General features: G+C 47.5%; 1 protein-coding gene and 1 pseudogene across 2 annotated transcripts in view; one reads left to right on the top strand and one right to left on the bottom strand.

The window, feature by feature from the left end:
* The window catches only part of LOC146207661 (uncharacterized), a 163,363-nt gene that overhangs the window by 62,178 nt on the left and 82,058 nt on the right, over nucleotides 1–19,127 (bottom strand). The window lies entirely within an intron of this gene.
* On the top strand, nucleotides 1,906–18,667 carry LOC146207662 (uncharacterized; annotated as a pseudogene).

A 19,127-nucleotide genomic window follows, 5' to 3' on the forward strand; every position in this document is an offset into this window, starting at 1 on the left:
AATGGCACGTCATAGTCACGCTCTGCTTTTATGCTGCGAGCGAAAGCCACTCCTGGTGTAGTTAGGACGGAAACAATGATTGCGCAAGAAACGAGGCGCACTCTCTGCGAATAATGGTATTGTACTGCATCAATCATACCACATTCCTCACGCGTGCAGTGCACACAAAGCACGAGCGTGTACTCCCCCGGCCGTGCGGCGCGCGAAGAAAACAAAACAAAACAAAAAAAGCCCGCAAGCTCCTTGTGAGATCTGCATCTCATGAACCGAAGGCGGTGCATAACCATGGCTTTGAATGGTCAACGTCGATTAGCCTAGCAGCCACACCGTAGTGGCCTGCAACTTTTACTTTCAGCGTCCTCGAACCCACTAAGCGCGCGCTACCGACGACCGCGCTCGCATGCAAAGCCAGCAAAGAACAAGCGTACGTCAGCCAGCTCGTCTCAGAGGGGCAGACAATGGCCGACCTTCCGACCGGCGGCGCGGGAACTTGATCTTGAGCAGGCGCTCGGAGCAGGGGCGCCAAGGACGGACACGCAGCCCACGCGCCATACGGGCTGCATTGTTCGGTGCGTGTGTGCGTATGTGTACATCGACGGGTGCGTGCACGCCCCACTGCTTTGCAAGGGGTGAAGAAAGATACAAGAAGCCGCTAACCTACAGCCCTGTTCTGGTCGCAAGTGTATCGAGCTTTGTATCCCGTTTCCAGGTTGCAGCTTAGGCAACTCGGGTGGCGTACTGGCCGGAAACGTCGGCTCTGGCCGGATACGGTTTCACTGCTATGCGGAGTCGAATGACGGTTCGGGCATTGTACGCACGCAGTGATTCGGAACAGCGAAAGGTTGTAGTACATCATGGGCAGTTCCGACCGTGGTTCCAACCTTTCCTTTTTTTCGCGTAATTGGCGTACATACTAGCTGGCGGTAAGGTGATGAGAGAACAGTAACGACTGATTATTGCACTAGCGACAAACAATAACGTAAGGTTACGTCAGCGGTAGCGTAGAATTATAACATCGACCTTGAGGACCGTGGTTCGAATCCCATTGCATCACCCTTCCTCACCGGATTATATATAAAAAAAAAAACAAATTCCGCGTGTCAATAGAATTGCCTAAACAGGTTTGGGGTGTGACCTGATGCCGGTGTACACCTCTGGAAACGCAATCTCTCCCCAGAACAGGATTTGGCCACCCTGGTGTAATCGGCCGCTACCTCCTATGAACACTCCAACAAACCCCTAGCCCTAATTCCCCAGCGGCTGCGGAGCAACTGACCACAGTGGCGGTCAGACCTGTAACGCAGCAAAGGGTGCTAAGAATCCCTGGCTCCGGACAGGCTGCCATTGGAAATTGACCCTGGCAACGTTTAATGCTAGAACCCTAGCTAGCAGGGCTAGTTTAGCAGTGCTCTTCGAGGAACTAGCGGGCATGAAATGGGATATAATATGGCTTAGTGAGGTTAGGGGGCCAAATGGAGCATATACTGTACTGAAGAGCGGGCATGTGTTCTGCTATCGATGTTTACCACAGAGACTAGAACTATGAGTAGGGTTCCTTGTCAATACGGATATAGCTGGTAATATAGATAAACTCTGTAGCATTAATGAGAGTGGCAGGCATCGTAATTAGGCCTAATAAGCGCTTAAAACTGAAGACTGTACAGGCCTTTGCACCTACATGTGTCATGATGACCAGGCAGTCGAAAGCTTCTATAAAGATCTAGAACTGGCAATGGGAAGGTAGAAACGAAGTATACGTACATCGTTTCTTCACCTTCTTGGCGACTCCAATGCCAAGGTAGAGAAAAAGGCTGGTGACCAGTCAGTGGGTGACTATGGCATTGGTTCTAGGAATAGCAGGGGGAGTTACTAGTTGAGTTTGCAGAACACAAGAACTTAAGGATTATGAATATCTTCTTCAGCAAACGGAAGAACCGGAAGTGGACATCGAAGAGCCCTAACTGGGAGACTAAAAATGAAATTGACTTCATACTGTGTTCTAACCCTGGCATTATACAGGATACAGAGGTAATCGGAAAGGTGCGATGCAGTGGCCACACAATAGTAAGACTTCGTTTCAGACTAGATTTGAAGACGGAATGGAATACATTAGTAAGGAAGAAGTTCATCAAAGAATTAGCCGTGAGGGGGAAGGCAAAAGATTTCAGGGTCTCGCTTCAGAATAGATATTCAATGTTAACCGAGGATGACGAGCTTAGTGGAGAAGCGATGAACGATACCTTCAGAAATATCATTACTGAGTGCTCGGTAAAAGTAGGCGGTAGGATATTTAGGGAGAATACCAAAAAATTATCTAAGCAGATGAAAGATTTAAGAAATGCCGAAGCACGAAAGCCTCCAACCCAACAGACAGGAGAGAATTGGCAAAGCTATCAAAGGTATTCAATAGGTGCAAAGTGTCCGACGTAAGGGAGTATAAAATGTAAAAAATCGAGCATGCTCTAAAGAACGGCAGCAGCCTTAAAGCAGCGGATAGGAAATTAGGCACAGGAAAAAATCAGATGAATGTGCTAAATGACAAGGTAGGCCATGTTATCCCGAATATGGACAAGATAGTCAAAGTAGCCGAGGAGATCTATACTGATCTATAAAGTAGCCGAAGTAGTCAGGATAATAATGAGATTGCGCGCAGTAGTGAATAATGAGATTGCGCGCAGTAGTCAGACGTTCCGCCGGTGACGAAGGACGAGGTTAAGAGAGCTTTAGAAACTATGAAAATGGGGAAATCAGCTGGGGAAGATCAAGTAACTGCAGATTTGTTCAAAGATGGGGGAAATATCGTGTTAGGAAAACTGGCCACCCTGTATACGCAATGCCTGGTGTCATCGACGGTACCGTAGTCATGGAAGTCCGCTAAAGTTATCTTAATTCATAAGAAAGGGGATGCTAAGGACATGAAAAATTATAGGCCAATCAGCTTACTATCTGTTACGTACAAGGTATTTACTAAGGTGATCGCTAACAGAATCAGGCCAACGTTAGACTTCAATCAAGCAAAAGATCCAGCCGGTTTTAGGAAATGGTACTCAACTATCGATCATACCCATACCAACAACCAGGGGATAGAAAAGTTTCGGAATATAACCATCTTTTATACATACCATTCATTGATTACGAAAAAGCATTTGACTCAGTATAAACACCGGCAGTTATGCAGGCATTGCAAAATAAGGGTGTAGATGAGCCGTATGTGAAAGTTCTGGAAGATATATATATATATATATATATATATATATATATATATATATATATATATATATATATATATATATATATATATATATATATATATATATATATATATATATATACATATAAAGAAAGTTAATAAAATCCTCATAAACAAAGGGGTTAGGCAAGGAGACACGATATCCCCAGTACTGTTCACAGCTTGCTTAGAGGAAGTATTCAGAGACTTGGAATGGAAGCAGTTAGGGATAAGGGTGGATGGAGAATACCTGAGTATAAGCTGAGGTTCGCTGATGACATTGTTTTGCTAAGTAACTTACTAAGTAAAGAATGATTGATGAACTAGACAGGAAAAACAGAAAGGTGGGCCTAAAAATCAATATGCAGAAGACTAAGATAATGTTCAACAGCCTAGGGAGTTCGGAAAGGCAGTTTGCAATAGGTTGAGAAGCACTGGAAGTCGTAGATGAATATGTCTTCTTAGAACGGGTAGTAACCGCAGATCCGGATCACGAAAGAGAAATAACCAGGAGAATAAGATCGGGATGGAGTGCATTTGACAAATACTCGTATAGATTACGACTACCAGCTTACTGGTATCGTTCAAGAGCAACATATACAACAGTTGCATCTTACCTGTACTCACCTATGAGGCTGAAACGTAGAGCCTAACCAAAAGGGTTCTACTTAAAATGAGGAAAATGCAGATGGCTATGGAGCGCAAAATGGCGGGTATAACGCTAAGAGGTAGGAAGCGTGCCGAGTGGATCAGAGAAACAATTCTAGTGGAAATGAAGAAGAAGAAACCAACATGGGCAGGGCATGTCGTGCGAAGAGAGGACAACCGATGGTAGCTTAGGGTAACAAATTGTATTCCAAGGGAAGGAAAGCGCAGCAGGAGGCCACAGAAAGTTATGTGGGCGGGTGAGGCTATATAAGAAGTGCGCAGGGGTCAAGTGGATGCAGCTAGCACAGGACAGGGCTAATTGGAGAAATATGGGAGAGGCCTCCGCCCTGCAGTGGGTATAGTCCGGCTGATTATGATGACGTCAGTGTTATGGCGAGAGAGAAAAGCGAGGGCGACGAGACGTAGACATTATTTCCTCGTCTTTCTGCCCTGTAATGTTTAGCAGTGTCCGCTGACACCTAGCCCGGATTCCCGCTAGTAATATTCAATAACATTATGTCGCAAACACTATTTCTTTATGGGTTACCTAATTAAGGCGACATTTCTATTAGCCGGAGACCGCTGTATTGCTGGAGGAGCCGCTGAGGATAGATACCTTTGCTTTGGAGGCTCCCAAATGTTCCAGTAACCTGTACACTCCTCGAAGACAAATAAACAAGCTCTGACCGCTTATCTGATATAGGATTGGATTTAGCGCGACCTATAATTGGTGTCAGCATCGTTTTTCAACAGCTGCTTTGTGCTTTCGCGCAGCAATCTTGCGGTTTTTACAGCCTTCGCCTTGAAGGCAAGACTAATTTATGTCGTTCTATTATGGCGACCACATGACTGTGCGACGGGCGCACAATCACGACTGTTCTATATAACTCGTTCACTCACGTGGCTACGATGCTTCAAACTATACCGGCCGGTGTCTTGCAGTGACGTCATGCCTGATAGTCGCCCTGCTCTGTCCAGTATAAGACATAGAAGGAGACTAACCTTGCTACACAAATCTCCTTCAAGAGCTCTACGGAACATTATATGTCTTTGCTTTCGAGGCTTCCAAAATACTTCAGTAACCTGTACACTCCTCGAAGACAAATAAACAGGCTGACATCGCAGTGGATGTAGCGCGACCTACAATTAGTGTCAGCATCCTTCTTCAACCGCTGTTTCGTACTTTCGTGCTGCAATCTTGCGTTTGTTACAGCAGTCGCTTTGAAGGCAAGACTAATTTATCTCGTTCCATCATGGCGACATCATGAGGGCTTTGCAATTGGCGCGCGTCACGACTGTTTTATTGTGGTACGGGTACAGAAGAAAGATAAATGAGCTGCGAATTATTCTCTCCTCTGAGTGGCGTAAATAAGATTGTGTACAGAGCACAGTGGAACACCAGATGCCTGACTTCCCCTCGCCGGTACACGAAAGAACCTGGGAAGTTACACCGATGTAGCCGCACCTGAGCTGTCCGGCACAACTTGCGGCGTGGCATAACTGAGCCTCGTTTCCCGACCCCGTTTTTAAGCGTTCAACGTTGCGGCGTAACAGCCCGCGGGACAGTGTCCTTAGAATGGCGCCTTTGACTCTGGAACAAGCGAGCGGTGAGCACGTAAGGCACCCGACTCTATAGCGCAACCATCTTGCACACGCTGGAAAATGTTTTGAAATACCGTAATAACGCCTATTTAGGCACTATGTGTTTTCGGGACGTACATTTTGTAATGAAAAAGAAAGGGGCCCAAATGTAAGTTTTCCGGGATAACAGATTGCATGGCACATAATTATAAGACGATGGCGAGTCGTATTAGAAGTTAACACATATCTCAGCACGCAACGTCGAACACACGTTGTTTCGGAATGGTGCCCCTTTTAAAGCACTTGCCGAGCCTTTGTCTCAATCAGTACATTAACCATATGAGCTCCAAAGTTTTGAAATATCGCGTTCGTGGTTACTTCGCTATGTAGGAGAGGGGAAACGCTCATCATGACTGCGAGGGGCTTAGGCTCGCGTTAATACGGTACTTACGCGGGGAGGAAGAGAGGGCATTTCGGCGCGCTCACTGAGATCAGGAAACCGTGTGCCGCGGGTCGTATAAATGGCCCTGTAATAGATGTGACCCGGCAAAAAGAAGGCCGCTGCTCGCGCATAGTCTACGGAAAGCACAGAATCGTGTTTCTGCGACGCACTGGGCAGCTGTTTTCGGCCGGAGCGTCGAAACGCCCCGGCCCGTACAGAGTAAAACAATGGGTCGTTTTGAAGAGGTTGGGCTGCATTCTGGCTTCGGAAAGCAGCGATGGCGTGCCGGCAAGATGTATGAAAGATAAGGACCGAACACTGCAGTGGACGCGAATGCAGGAAATGAAAACTATTAGTCGTTTATAGGGTCGGGTGCTTCGTAATTGAGTTCACGACTGCGTATGAGACCTCGCTGTGTAGTTCCGGCTATAAGCATTTGTGGGAAATACGAACGCTTTACCAAAAGCCGGACTTTATTTTTTATACGCCTTTAAGAGAGGCATAGAAGAAACTGAAATCGAGAGAAAGTTGTGGAATTTATAACGAATAACACACTAGGTTAAAGAACAAATAGGACGCCCTCATTAGTAAAGTACGAAAGACCTCATCTAATAGCTTGCTTTTCACAATGTAGCTCATTGCTATCGTTGTATTTCCAATTACTTAAATGAAATGGGATATTAAGCATCATCCCTACAGAATTTCTCATAGGCTTAATGAATGCACCAAGCTGTATGTGGTGTTGTGAATAGCTGGGCGCTTCACAAGGTTGAGCGCACAAAAGCGCCGATCGGCAGGCTCGATAACTCTGACAGAAAGAACGGCACGCAACAAAATATGCACGTCATCCCCCTCGCTATGAGTCAGGGCAAACCGGCGCTGCGTTCCTAAAAAGCCAAATGATCTATCAACACAGATTGTGTAAGTGGTCCTGAAACGTCCGCGTTCTTCCGTAATCTCATCAAACGCAACGCACGAGACTCGGCTGCCCCCACAAGATCATTTTAGAGGTCGCCACTCTATTCTTTTGTTTTCTATTCAGCCACAATCTCGAAATGTGCTCGCAGCGACAGAGGAGGCGAAGAAAGCGTAGTCGGATCCTGTAAGCGGGCAACGAAATGAGTGTTGGTGCGTGAAATGTAACTGCTACACGCATGCGACCGAACGCTGATCGATTACTGTTGCCTCGCGAGTTTAGCCTCTTGACGCATGCGAAGTCCCTCGCTGCGCGGCCTTCTCCTCGCATGACTTCAACTGCGGGTATAGGTAGCCGCGGTGCTGATGGTCAAGGGGCGTGAAGAAAAAGACACGCCGCGTTCCCCGATGGCAGTGTTGACATTGCTCCCCCCCTCTGTTCGCGCGGACTCGAATCTGAACGAGGAAACAACGGAATGTAAATAACGAAGAAGAAAGCTCCGAGAAAGGACGATGTTCAAACGTAAGCGTGAACTTGCAATACAAAGAGAAAGGTCCAACATGTTGCGACCCTGCGCGCCTTGGAGGAACGTCAACGTTACATCAAGGCTCGCAGCTCAGTGCCCCTTTCAATACTCACTCTCAGAAAGACAACTGCATAGAAACTGTCCACTGGTGAGGCAGCTGACCTCGGTGTCCTATGTTGGCTGCGTGGAAACCGATTTCCTGCGAAGGCTTCTTTAGGCGGATACTCGAGCTCTTTGCGTGTGTGGGCTTGACCACGTTTGTAGACGCACATGCTTATGCTGAGGGTGCTGGTAGGTTCTTTATGTTTAATCTTCTGTCCAGACTTTTGATTATTTACGGCTGTTCGCAGCAGGCAGTCGTTGTAGACAATGAAAAGAAAAAATGCGAGGCCAACGGGCCTGAGAAGTGTGTACAGGCGTCAAATACTTCGCGAACCTCGGCCAAGAAACATTTCGTCCGAACAAATTAAAAAAAAAAAAGTGTGAAAAGGTGTGGAGGTCTGTAACGAAAATGCGAGCCTCGCAGCCTTTCCTCGCAATTTTATGCACTCTCTAAAGACGTGTATAGCAGGTCTAGTTAACGTTTGCTAACAGGTTCGAAAACGTAAAAACAATCAATCGTAACGGGCTTACAAAACGTTTAAAGGCCCTGCAAGGACGTCACCACTGAGATTAGCTAAAAAAAATTAACACCTTTAGGATATCTTCTTGCAGACAGGAGCAAATGGGCTATTTCAAGGTAACGGTTAGGGAAAAAGTAGCTTAATTGCAACTGACCGACTGCGCACTTGAAGCTCAGTGCTTTGAGCTCAATGTCTTATAACGTAGGAAATTCGGCTGCACGAGATTCAGCTCTCATTTCGTGTGTCTTCATTATTGCTTGTATACCTTATCTCTCCCTCTTACCTCCCCCTTCCTTTTTACTCCGTTACTCATCCATCTAACCCAGGCGAGACACCAAAAAATTAAAGGGTGAGTACAGAACTGCTCTCAAATATTCTATACGCTTTTGCATTTTACGGGGCGAAAAACTATGCCATCCGCTATGTCACGAATTACCCACCCTCCACCGCCGTCCAGGTGCCCCTGTTCTCTATTGCCTCCGTCCTTCGCGTATAACTGGGAGAACATTATTCAGCGCGCATGGTCGGCGCCGCCCCGGGAAAGGAACGTACGCTATGCAGTGACCATCGGTTTTTCGAACAGCGACGCTTCGAGAACAAATAGTACACGAGCGCATACGATGAAACAAGCATTACAGTCATTGCATACTTGCCACCGCTGGCATCACAGGCAAACAACCTAACAAGAGAAGGAGACCTACTTTTTTTCTATAAGGCGAGTACCAACAAAGAACAACAAATCAAAGTACACTGGGACGTGCATAGGCGATAGCGGTTGTTTAAATTCTCCGCCTCCTTTGTTTTGAACACCGCCCGCCCGCTGGGCTCCTATGGAGCTCTCGAAGCGGACGCCGAGAAGGGGCAATACATATAGTATGCGAGCGCGGGCCACATGCGAGCGCCGGTGTACAGAACATGCACAAAACATCGTCTTACATGGTCAACCCCCCCCCCCCCCCCTTCCCCTCCTTCCATCTCCCTTTGTATAGTTCCTCTTCCACCAAATCCTAGCTTCACTCACGCCATTCCTAAACCTTCTCTCGCGTCAAAACTGAGCACAAAGCAAAGTGGCCCAGGGAAACCGCCCACGGCCGCACCTTGCTATGCATGCATTCATGCATGCACTGCAGACCGGCAGCCAGCGTGGGCTATCGGAACGCCGCTGAAAGCCCCTCGCGTGATCAGGATGATTGGCATTGATCACCAGCACGAGGGCTCCAATACAAACCAAACAGCGACGAAAAAGAAACACAAAATCAAGAATAAAGCGTTCGCCTTTCAATTGTTCCCTTCTGAAGCGCTCTGGCCAGAGAAGTTCTGGCATGAAAGTGATCGGCTTTTTTTTTTCTTTCTTTCTTTCTTTCTTTCTTCGCGCGCGCCATCATCGGCACGGTTATGTGGGTATAGTTTATTCTGAGGGATTTTTTTTTTTCTCGGTGCGACTCGCGTGGATAGTTTCGCTTTATATGCGTCCTGACCACTCTCGACACCATGCCAGCGCGTATCATCCCCTTCCTCCTTTATATTTACATTTCTCTTTCGCGGTTCTGCATTGCCCAGACTCTCTCAAAATGCCTTATTTCGTTCTCCCCGCATAAGACGCATTTCCTCGCACAAAAGACGTGAGCGGCGTCGCCGGTCTCGAAACGAGAAACAGCACACGTCATAGGGATTCTATTATAGTTTGCAGCACTCCACGGCGAGCGAAGGGGAGCGAGCCGTTAGCCCTACGCGCACGAAACGGATTACGGGAAATGTCTTCGTTGCTTCTCTCTGCTCTGATTGGAAAATTGAATTCCGTTACGTCGCCCCAGCATTAATCCCCCCCCCCCCCCCCCCGGCCCCTAAACGCCTCATGCTCCGTATGCAGATAAACGCCTAGAGCTCCGCACGCGCGCGCGAACGCACACACACAGTGCTGACCGCTGTCTTCGACATGCGAGAAAGCGAGCTAGCCGGACCGGGTTGCGCGATTAACAGTGAAGCGGGCGAATGAACGTTAAATAAGTTTCCGGCTGTTTCGACGGCACCTCGCTCCACTACAACACACATGGCCACGCAAGGGATCGCGGAATGTATGCAGTGCGAGCTCTCCCGAGCCAAGTTGGCGACAGGGGAAACCGCGGAGGGCGCGCACTTGATGAATGCATTTCCCATTGAAGGAAAAGATAAAACCCTGCTCTACACATTGGCCAGGACAAACGCACAGAAAATCTGCAGAATGACGGACTGAATTGCTCGACTATGCATGCGCCTGAGGGCTGGGCGAGCGATTTGCGAGCGGCACGTACATAAGTGTCGAAACGAGATTGCGCGGCGCGGCGAAGAACGAAAAAGAACCCCTGGGACATTAATGGAATAAAACTACGTTGTGAGGGAATAGCACGAAAAGATAAGAGATCTAATATCATAACAATGATTGAAGGTGTTACGTTATGTACTCAACTCGCCAGCTACCAAGAAGCGTTTTCGATTCACGGCGACAGCGTAGTAATAACAAAAAAGAAGACAAAACACAGGAAAAGACAGTGATTAAGCGACGGTCTTCGGACGCCAAAGGTGCGTGAACAAAAAGACAAGACGACAGTGACCGTGTTAAGAAAATGACGTCGGGCGGGGTTCGATTGTTAGACGACCAATTCATATAATAACAAGCGAGAAATAGGTGGCGGCGATGGAATGTCTATCCTGTATCGGAGAGGCAGGGTGGTCTCGGAGTGGCCTTCGAGGAACGATGTACTGCCGATCAGCACAATAAAACAAATTAATGCTATATCTATTAAGCTGGCGACCGCATTTTTCTTTCTCTCGTTTAGTTATTTGTTGCATTTATTTTGTTGCTGTTGTTGTTGTCGCCCGTAGAAAGCGAAAGACCTGCCGTCGGTGAAAAGGTAGATCGATTCCTGGCGATAATTGCCGAGTTCATTCACCCTTAGAAATTTTGTAACATATAAATGTGGTTTGAGAAAAACAGTCATGCATATTTATTTCAACTAGCATCTTATCTTAAACAGCGCTTTGAATCCTACACAAAAGGCGACACCCAGAAAAAAAATAAAAGCTTTGAAATATGCTTCCCGGCTTGGCTCCGTGCAATCCGAAAGATTACATGCTATTGCAGAGTTAATAAGTTGTTGGAACTCTTGCATTCAACCTCCTTTCGAAGGCCAAAGACGGAAGACGAAGACCAAAGAAGAAAGAGAGACGGTTACTGTCGTGGCTGTTTCGCCTACCTCGTCTCTGTACTCTTATTTTAACTTCAAAGTGACGTAATAAAAATACATTCATAAGTTCCCTCATTTCTTCATTGTAACCATGTCTGCGGCTTTCTCGTCTTTCCTCCAGTCCTATCACTATACGCGAGTTTCGATAGCGCTTGTTTTGAGGTAACATTCATTGCTCACATAAATAATTGCACCCAGTGATCGTAAGTTGCGGGAAGTGATCTGGATAAAAATTATTACTTTTGGGGCCCTTAAAGCTTTCCAACAGGCGTTTTCTTGTTGATGACTCGTACCTTCACAAAAAAAAAAAAAAAAAAGAAAGAAAGCGAAACAAAAATAAAAAAAGACCAGCGTTTTTGCATCTGTTAAGATTTGTTTTCCTGATTCGCGCTTCTTGTACTCATGGGAATATTGTTCTCGTTTTTTTTTTTTTTTTTCAAAGCTCTGCAGTTACCAGCTTTATAACATTCAACTGATTGTCAGCTCCGACGCGCTGAAAGATCTCGACATAAGAGAGATCTCGACATAAGAATTCTAGCCTTCTCAGCGTCCTGTCTAACCTTTAGACCGTTTTCAAGTGAAACCAACAACGAAAGAGTGCGTAATATATCGCACGAGATCAGGTCCCCCATAGACCGCCCGAGACGGGAATGCAACCAAGAAAGAATTCGCTCGTTAGTATATACGCTCTCCTTTTATCTCGACCCGGGAGAGAAACCTCCCAGCGAGAGAGGGCGCACAAAACGGCTGCTTCGCCCGTCTTATCCGCCTATCTCTGCGCAGCCAGTGGAGGCAGTCGCGTCGTCGTAGCGCAATAAGTCTACACGCGCTCCTAAGAGCGGTGATTTCGCGTGCCCTGAAAGTAATAAACTGGGTGCCCGTAGGAAGGCCAACCGATGTCGTACGCTGTGAGAGAGCCGAAAATTTACGGTTTCCCATCCTCGATCCGCTAGCGAACCTCTCCTCTGAACCGGGTCAGATTCAGCTGGCGCGTTCGGCACTGATATAGCTATATGAGCGTGGTGGGTGATCTAGACATTAGGGTACAATACGATTAAAGACCCTGCAAGATAATGCTCGCGCGCGTTCGCTCAAATTCGGCGTGCAAGTTCGCTGTTCTCTTCAGCAGGGGTATGTTTCGCGAAGCAGATATGATCTCCTCTAATGCTTCGTAATACGAAATGGTAGACTTTAAAGCTTTATCTCGGAAGTTCTGTTTCTGCTCTTGCCGACAGATGGCACGGTCCGAAAAGTCGTGCAGTATCTACGCACGTAACTCCTAAAGAGAGAAGGGCAGTGCCTTTATTATGCAGTTTTCTCTGACACAGCCGCTAAGATGGTAACAGACTTGCCTCAGGAGGGGCAAGAAGGTCTGGCAGCTTGTCCAAAGCGAGACGAGCACTCCGTGAATAGGGATATCATCGTCGTAATCACCAGCCGGACTACACCAACTGCGGTCGAAGGCCTCCTCCCTATTCCTCAGATTAACTCGATCCTGTGCTAGCTGCATTCAAGTGACCCCTGCAAACTTCTTAACCTCATCCGCCAACCTAACTTTCTGCCGTACCCTGCTACTCTTTCCTTCCCTTGGAATTCGATTTGTTACCCATAACGACCATTGGTTGTCCTCTCTTCGCACTACATGCATGTCCCCCAATAGCCACTTTTTTTTCTCCTTGATTTCGAATAGAATGTCATTAACTCGTATTACTTCACAGACCCACTCTGCACGCTTCCTATCCCCTAACGTTGCGCCTATCATTTTCCCTTTCATAGCTCTCTGTGTCCTCAACTTAAGTAGAACCCTTCTCGTTAGCTTCCACGTTTTAGCCCCTAAGGGTTGGCTAGGGGTAATTTGGTGGCTTCATGGTAATGAGCATTCAAAGAGGCAATAAGAGAGGTTGCCATAGTGTTCTGGTTAGCTGGAGCAGGAAGGTGTAACTAATGCTGCCGTCCCATTCTGCAATAAACCGCTACGTGATGAAGGTAACCTTAGATTGAATCGTCATATGGAAATAACAAATACCCAGCGTGCACACGAGAGCAGACAGAGTGACTTAACGCACCAGGATAGCAGGCTGTTTAAAAGCAGCAACGAGTCGGAAATAAAACGCCAATAGAACAGCCAAAAGCATGGACGGCACAATAGAAAAGCAATGTAGACGTCGGCGCACATAGGTTGAGGCGTCCTTGCTCCTGACGTCGCAAAAAAAAAAAAAAAAAAAAAAAAAGAAAAGAAAAGGCCCGAATGCAATGTCGGTAATTGCGCAATTTCGAGCGCACATTTACTTTCAGCTTGGCTTTGAAGCGCGTGGCCAGGCTATGTATGGCAAACATGACCCTTTTGAATGAATATAACTACGCGCTTTTCGAGGACGAACGACAACTTTGTAGGACAAACAAGGGCGACCTCCTCCTCCTCTTCTACTATCACTCACAGGTGACGCCTAAGATTGTTCGCTCAGCAGCAGGCAGAGTACAGTCCGCTTGAAATCGCGCGATTTCAGCCGGGCCCCCTTCTCTAAAGGTCGCGGGCGTTTTCTCACGAAACTTGTTTGAACAAAACTATACACGCAGTGAAAGCTCGCTGTTTGTCGCCGTGACCGCGATTGTCAAGGCCAAAGGCAGCCGACTGACAAGAATTTTTGGTTTGGTTGGCTTTGGTTTATGAGGTTTAACGTCCCAAAGTGACTCAGGCTATGAGAAACCAGAAATGAGAGCCCTCCGAAAAATTCGACCATCTGGGGCTTGCACTGACATCACACAGCACTCGGGCGCCGTGTTTTTCGTCTCCGTCAAAAAGCGGCCACCGTGGCCAGGAGACTGACAAAATGAATGAAATATAAAGACCAACAATAGCAAAGTCCAATTTGGTTGCAACAAGCCCGCGTTGCAAAGCTAAAAAAGAAGCGCATGCTCTGCCAAGCGTTTCTGTGACTCACTAGTGTAAAAAAAAAAAAAAAAGAAATTGGTGGTGGTTTAGCCTGGATATCAGAAGCGAAATGCTTCGGTGATGCCATGGCTTAGCTTGTAGTTCCTTGCCGTACCTTGTTGTTCACGGTTGCACCTTATAGATATTCCATGGCTTATCATCACGGTGAAACATTGATTACAGCCGTACATCACATGAGATAAAACTTTATTACGATTCCACATCATCATCACCGTTACACTTCTGTATAGACATAAACACAGCCCGGTGAAAGCGCGCGGCACCGGCTAAAGGTCAACCGGTGGAGTCGCGGCGGCTCCGACCACCTGCGTCTCTCCTGTGACGTCACGTGGTTTGCGCATGTGCAGCTGTGGCTTTTAGTGCGAAAGCAATACTACGCCAGGTCTAACCACTAGTCGCTGTGTGCCGTGTCCGTGTTCGTGTCCATGACCGTGGTCTCCTGGCAGGAGCTGCGTCTCTCGTTTCACATGGGACGGTCATGTCAGACTCAGCCTGCCAGGACCCTTGCATTCACGTTACCCTTATAGGCCACTAAGGCCCGTTCATACGGTTTGGTTAAAGCGGGGCTTTATATGTGTTTATATATGTGTCGGTTAAAACCGAATTTCGAAAATTGAACTCGACCTGCTTGTATCTATCGGTTTCCATTAATTTAAAACAAGAAGAGATACCCCTAGGTACAAATAATATGTACGATTCTGGAATGATCATAGTTGGGGCCCGCTCTCCTATGCTCCTACCTATACTACATATCTAGATTCTCAATAACATTGTTGTCAGTTGTTTTTGTTGAAGTGGTAGCCCCCCCCCCCCCCCTTTTTTTTTTTTTACGTCCAGCGGAGATATGGCCGAAAAACAGCGCGTAATCATCTCCAGCACCATCAAGATTTTCAGATCACGCCATGTGGCTATTATTACCGCAAAACAAAGCCTGCAGACATCATTCCTGTGATACTTTTAAGATCAAGGTGTATGATTATCGACGCGAGCAGATGATAGCATTGTCCAGGCAAAAAAAAAAAAAAAAAAAAAGAACGTTGCTAAACTGAATATGCAGCGAAAGCATTAGCTGCGGGTGACCGAGCGTTCTTCTTCTGTTAGGCGCAGCGCCGGCTATGGGACCACGGGCACAGACACGGACACGGCATGCAGCGACAAGCGGTTAGAACTGGCTTAGTATTGCTTTCGTAATAAAAGAGATTAATTCTTATTTTTAGCATTACCATGATCATTGCGGAGAAGAAGTCGGATAAATTTTTGTTCTTGTTTTTTAAAGCCCTATTGCTTTGTTGTCTCCTCCTTCCTCCGTTTGCCGGTGAGCGACGGGTTACCTCGTGAGATGTACATCCTCGCAATTCAGACAAGAAGGAAAAACGGAACCGAAGTAAGCAACACAACTGACAATCATCGACCATTTTTCTTCTTCTTCTTCTTCCTTCCGTTTTTTTCTTCTTATAGCCTAGGCCGCCGGGGCCTCGCAGGACAGAACAAAAACACCCTTCGCGGAAGGTCACGCCGTGGAAGCAACCACTTCGAGAAAGATCCTTTCTCCACACGCGCACACACACACCAACGCACACAACCGGCCGTTTTTATTTATTTAGTTATTTTACCTGCAGGGTATTATATACTACATGCGCACACGAGCACGAGTAGAGACAAGGCGCCCGGCGCATATGCCCTCTGCCTCGACTCCGCTATCTCGGGCGTCGTCGTCGGAGGTGATCGGTTCGATCGATCTGCAACCCTCTCCGAACGCCGTCTCGAGAAACGGCGCCCGAAACGCGGTCTCTGCCTCAGTTTTGCTAATGAAGTGTCCCAATAGCACACGCAGCCCTAGCGGCAGCAGCAGCAGAGACAATAAACGCGAAATGCAACGGCGATGCCGGCGCTCGAGGCGTCGCTGCAGCAACAGCCTCGACTTCGTCTATAATACCTCCGGCGGGAGCGGAGTGGTTTGCTGCCAGCTTATCGATGCTCGCTCGAGTTTTATATTGCTGCTGTTCTCGAGCTTTTCTTTCCCGCAGAAAAAAAAGCTGGCGGCAGTGCACGCGGAAAGGAGAGGGCGAAGGCCTTTGTGGAACGCGGACGAGGTCGCGCGAGCTGCACCGGTGCCGACGGCGGCGATCGGCGCTCGGTGAGGGCTGGTGGGGACCCATACGACGACGACGATGACGACGCCCCTGTTGGACTCTGCGGGCGACGCTCCGAGCCGTTGATCGACGGCGAAGAACGACGCCGATCACCGCGAACGCGAAACGAAGAGTTACACGGCCTGGCCTCTTTCTGTCCCTGTCTCGCGGTTATCGGTTAAAGGGAGTGCGGGGAGCAGGGTACCGCAATTTCATCGTTGAATCGCTGATTTAGAGAGATACCGTAAGCAAACTAAACGAATATGGGCAATTATTACGGCCGGCACGACGCAATAGAGCTCGGACGATCGCGGGCTCGTCTTGGCGACAGTGTTAACGTTATGAAGCTCCGTACGAATCGACAAGACGGATTGAGAGAGGCTGATTGCTTTTGCAGCGGCTCGCGTAAAGTGCCCAGACCTGAACGATTTATGCAATTCATTCGCTCGTCTCTACGTGCTATTTTCTTGTTGTCAGCAAGATCTAATTGATACGAATCTCGGCTTAAGGCATTGCACTCCGTGAGCGCTTTATAGATCACCTGTGGTCTGCAAAACCAAGCGTTTTCATATGAACGACAATTCAACTTTATGGGGGCCTACCTGCTGCCTGGGCATTAGTAGGCTTTGGGTGGAGGGTAGTCTGCCATCTTTGGTTCGGTTCAAACTAACGTACTTTTAAATGCAAAAAAAGCAAGTGAGAGATACGTGCCCGAATAATGAGAATATTCCGCTTCTTCACAGCCTTTAAAAAGAACAAGTACCATTGGCTAAAATAGTATCGCGCGTCGTAACACGTTTTCCTGGCACCAATGTGATAACGTAAGTTACCATATCAATAATGGTGGGACTACTTTCTGATCTGCCGGTTGCTAATCCGTTTAGTCGAACTGGTTTCAACATTCCAATGATTTTTCTAAGCGATTTTCCTGCCATAAGGCGCACAGCCTATGTATAAATAATAGAATATTACAAAATGATTTGTTACACCACAGTGCACCACGGTAGTGTTAGTCGCGTCCCTTGTTCCAGAGGATTTTTCTTTTTTATTTTTATCTCTTCGACGCTCGTCATAGAGACAGGGAAGCTCTTTCAAAAGCGCCACGCTCATCAGAACAACCGTATTAACAGGCATTGACAATCAATTTTCGCCTTTGATCGGACTAGGTGCGCGGCCTACAAGCGACAGCGCCCGCAGCAAGCATTGATTACCGCTGGCAAGTTCTCACACAAGCTGCATACACGAGACGAAAATGAAGTTGCGCGCACCGATAGGATATAGACCTCACAAATAAGAACGGGGTCAAACCCGGGGGAGAAACTTTCAAGTAACATAACCTGACCTGTGTCCATCCTTCGCCGACTGCCAATGTGAGCCAAGAATACCTCGCAAGCAGGCGCCTTGTTCTGGGAACCCTCCTACAGCGTAACGAATCGTCGCCCCGGGGAGGGGGCCCTGGGGCTGCACGAAGCGCACGTTACGCTTTTCGGCTCTCATCGTCCCTGGACAAACGGAAGTGCAAAGCACTGCCTCCGAGCGCATCGCTTCGGCCCGGAAGCGTCCATTCCGGCTGCTTGTTCACCATTGTCCGGCCGTCGGACATCGAGCGCCATATAAGTTCCGCTCCCTTCTTCCTGCCTCTGCGTCCCACGCTCCTCAGCCCGCGCGACTCAGTTGAAACAGCGGCCGCGCAGCGAGTTTGCGCTTCGGAAAACCGCGAACCGACTGCACGCTAGCGTGATGTCTATGCATTCGCTGTCTTCGTTCTGTCTTAGGAAGTGTTTGCACGCCTTTTAAGGCTTTGAGAACTGTGCCGAGCAGTTCGAGACTTCGGCTGTGTTATACTGAATGGGACGCGTTGCTGAATTATTTACCTTTAAGAGCTCTAGCCCGTACTACTTACATTTGCCCGTTTCTCGGTCGTTTCTCCAGCGCTCTCAGATTCAAGATGATTGCAAATAATTTCTGATAGTAGGTAATGAAAAAGAGAGTGAAAGTCTTTACCCTAACGAACTGTGTACGCTTCGCGTAAAATTAGGAGGACGCTTAACGTTCGCCTCAAGATAGACGATAGCTCCTTTAACACCGGCTTTTTCTTTTCGCGAATATAATGGCAGTCAGAGACTGGCACAGAATTTTTCAAAGTGTTGTATAGAATGCAACCCCTCATTTTCCACGCCTTTCTCCTCAAACGTGGCGGGCTTGGATAGCCTCGGACCAGCTGACGGGCCAGTTGGCTTTGGTGACCCCTGGCACAGGACATTCTTGAGGCTTAAAACTGTGTCCCATTAATGGTTTTTTTTTTCCTCATGCTCCAGGAACAACTCAATCCAATCCGGTGGAAAACAACTTTCGTTATGAGCGTACAGCAGCTGAAGCATCGCCAGGCATGAATGTGTTTTGGTGGATACGAGAGGCTTAGCATTCCGCTTCGACATAACAGGAAGGTCATGTCGTAGCATTCCGGGTCACACTGAGTGGCCATAGTGCACCACACATTGTGAGAAGCAAAAGACGCTTGCTTCCGCTTCTTTTCCTAAGCGTGTAAATATAGAATTACATATTTGCGGCCAATAAAAACAGCTTTCGAATGTTTCCTGCGCTTCGCATAGACGCCAGTTAGCAGATTAGGATTTTTTTTTTCTGTTGATGACATATTATATTATATATTATATTATTATATATGGCATATAATTTGCGATGCGCAGTTAAAATAAATAAGAAAGAAGTTGTGACACTAGACGAAATCGACATTAAGGAGTCCGTCCGTGCCTGCGAAGTCATATGTAAAGACGACCCCGGATCACCAAAGCGACGCATTAACGATATCACGTCATATCCCTAGGTGGAGCC

This window comes from Amblyomma maculatum, chromosome 1 (assembly GCF_055883805.1).
Source record: "Amblyomma maculatum isolate TAMU_Amacu chromosome 1, ASM5588380v1, whole genome shotgun sequence".
In the NCBI taxonomy this organism is placed as follows: Eukaryota; Metazoa; Arthropoda; class Arachnida; order Ixodida; family Ixodidae; genus Amblyomma; species Amblyomma maculatum.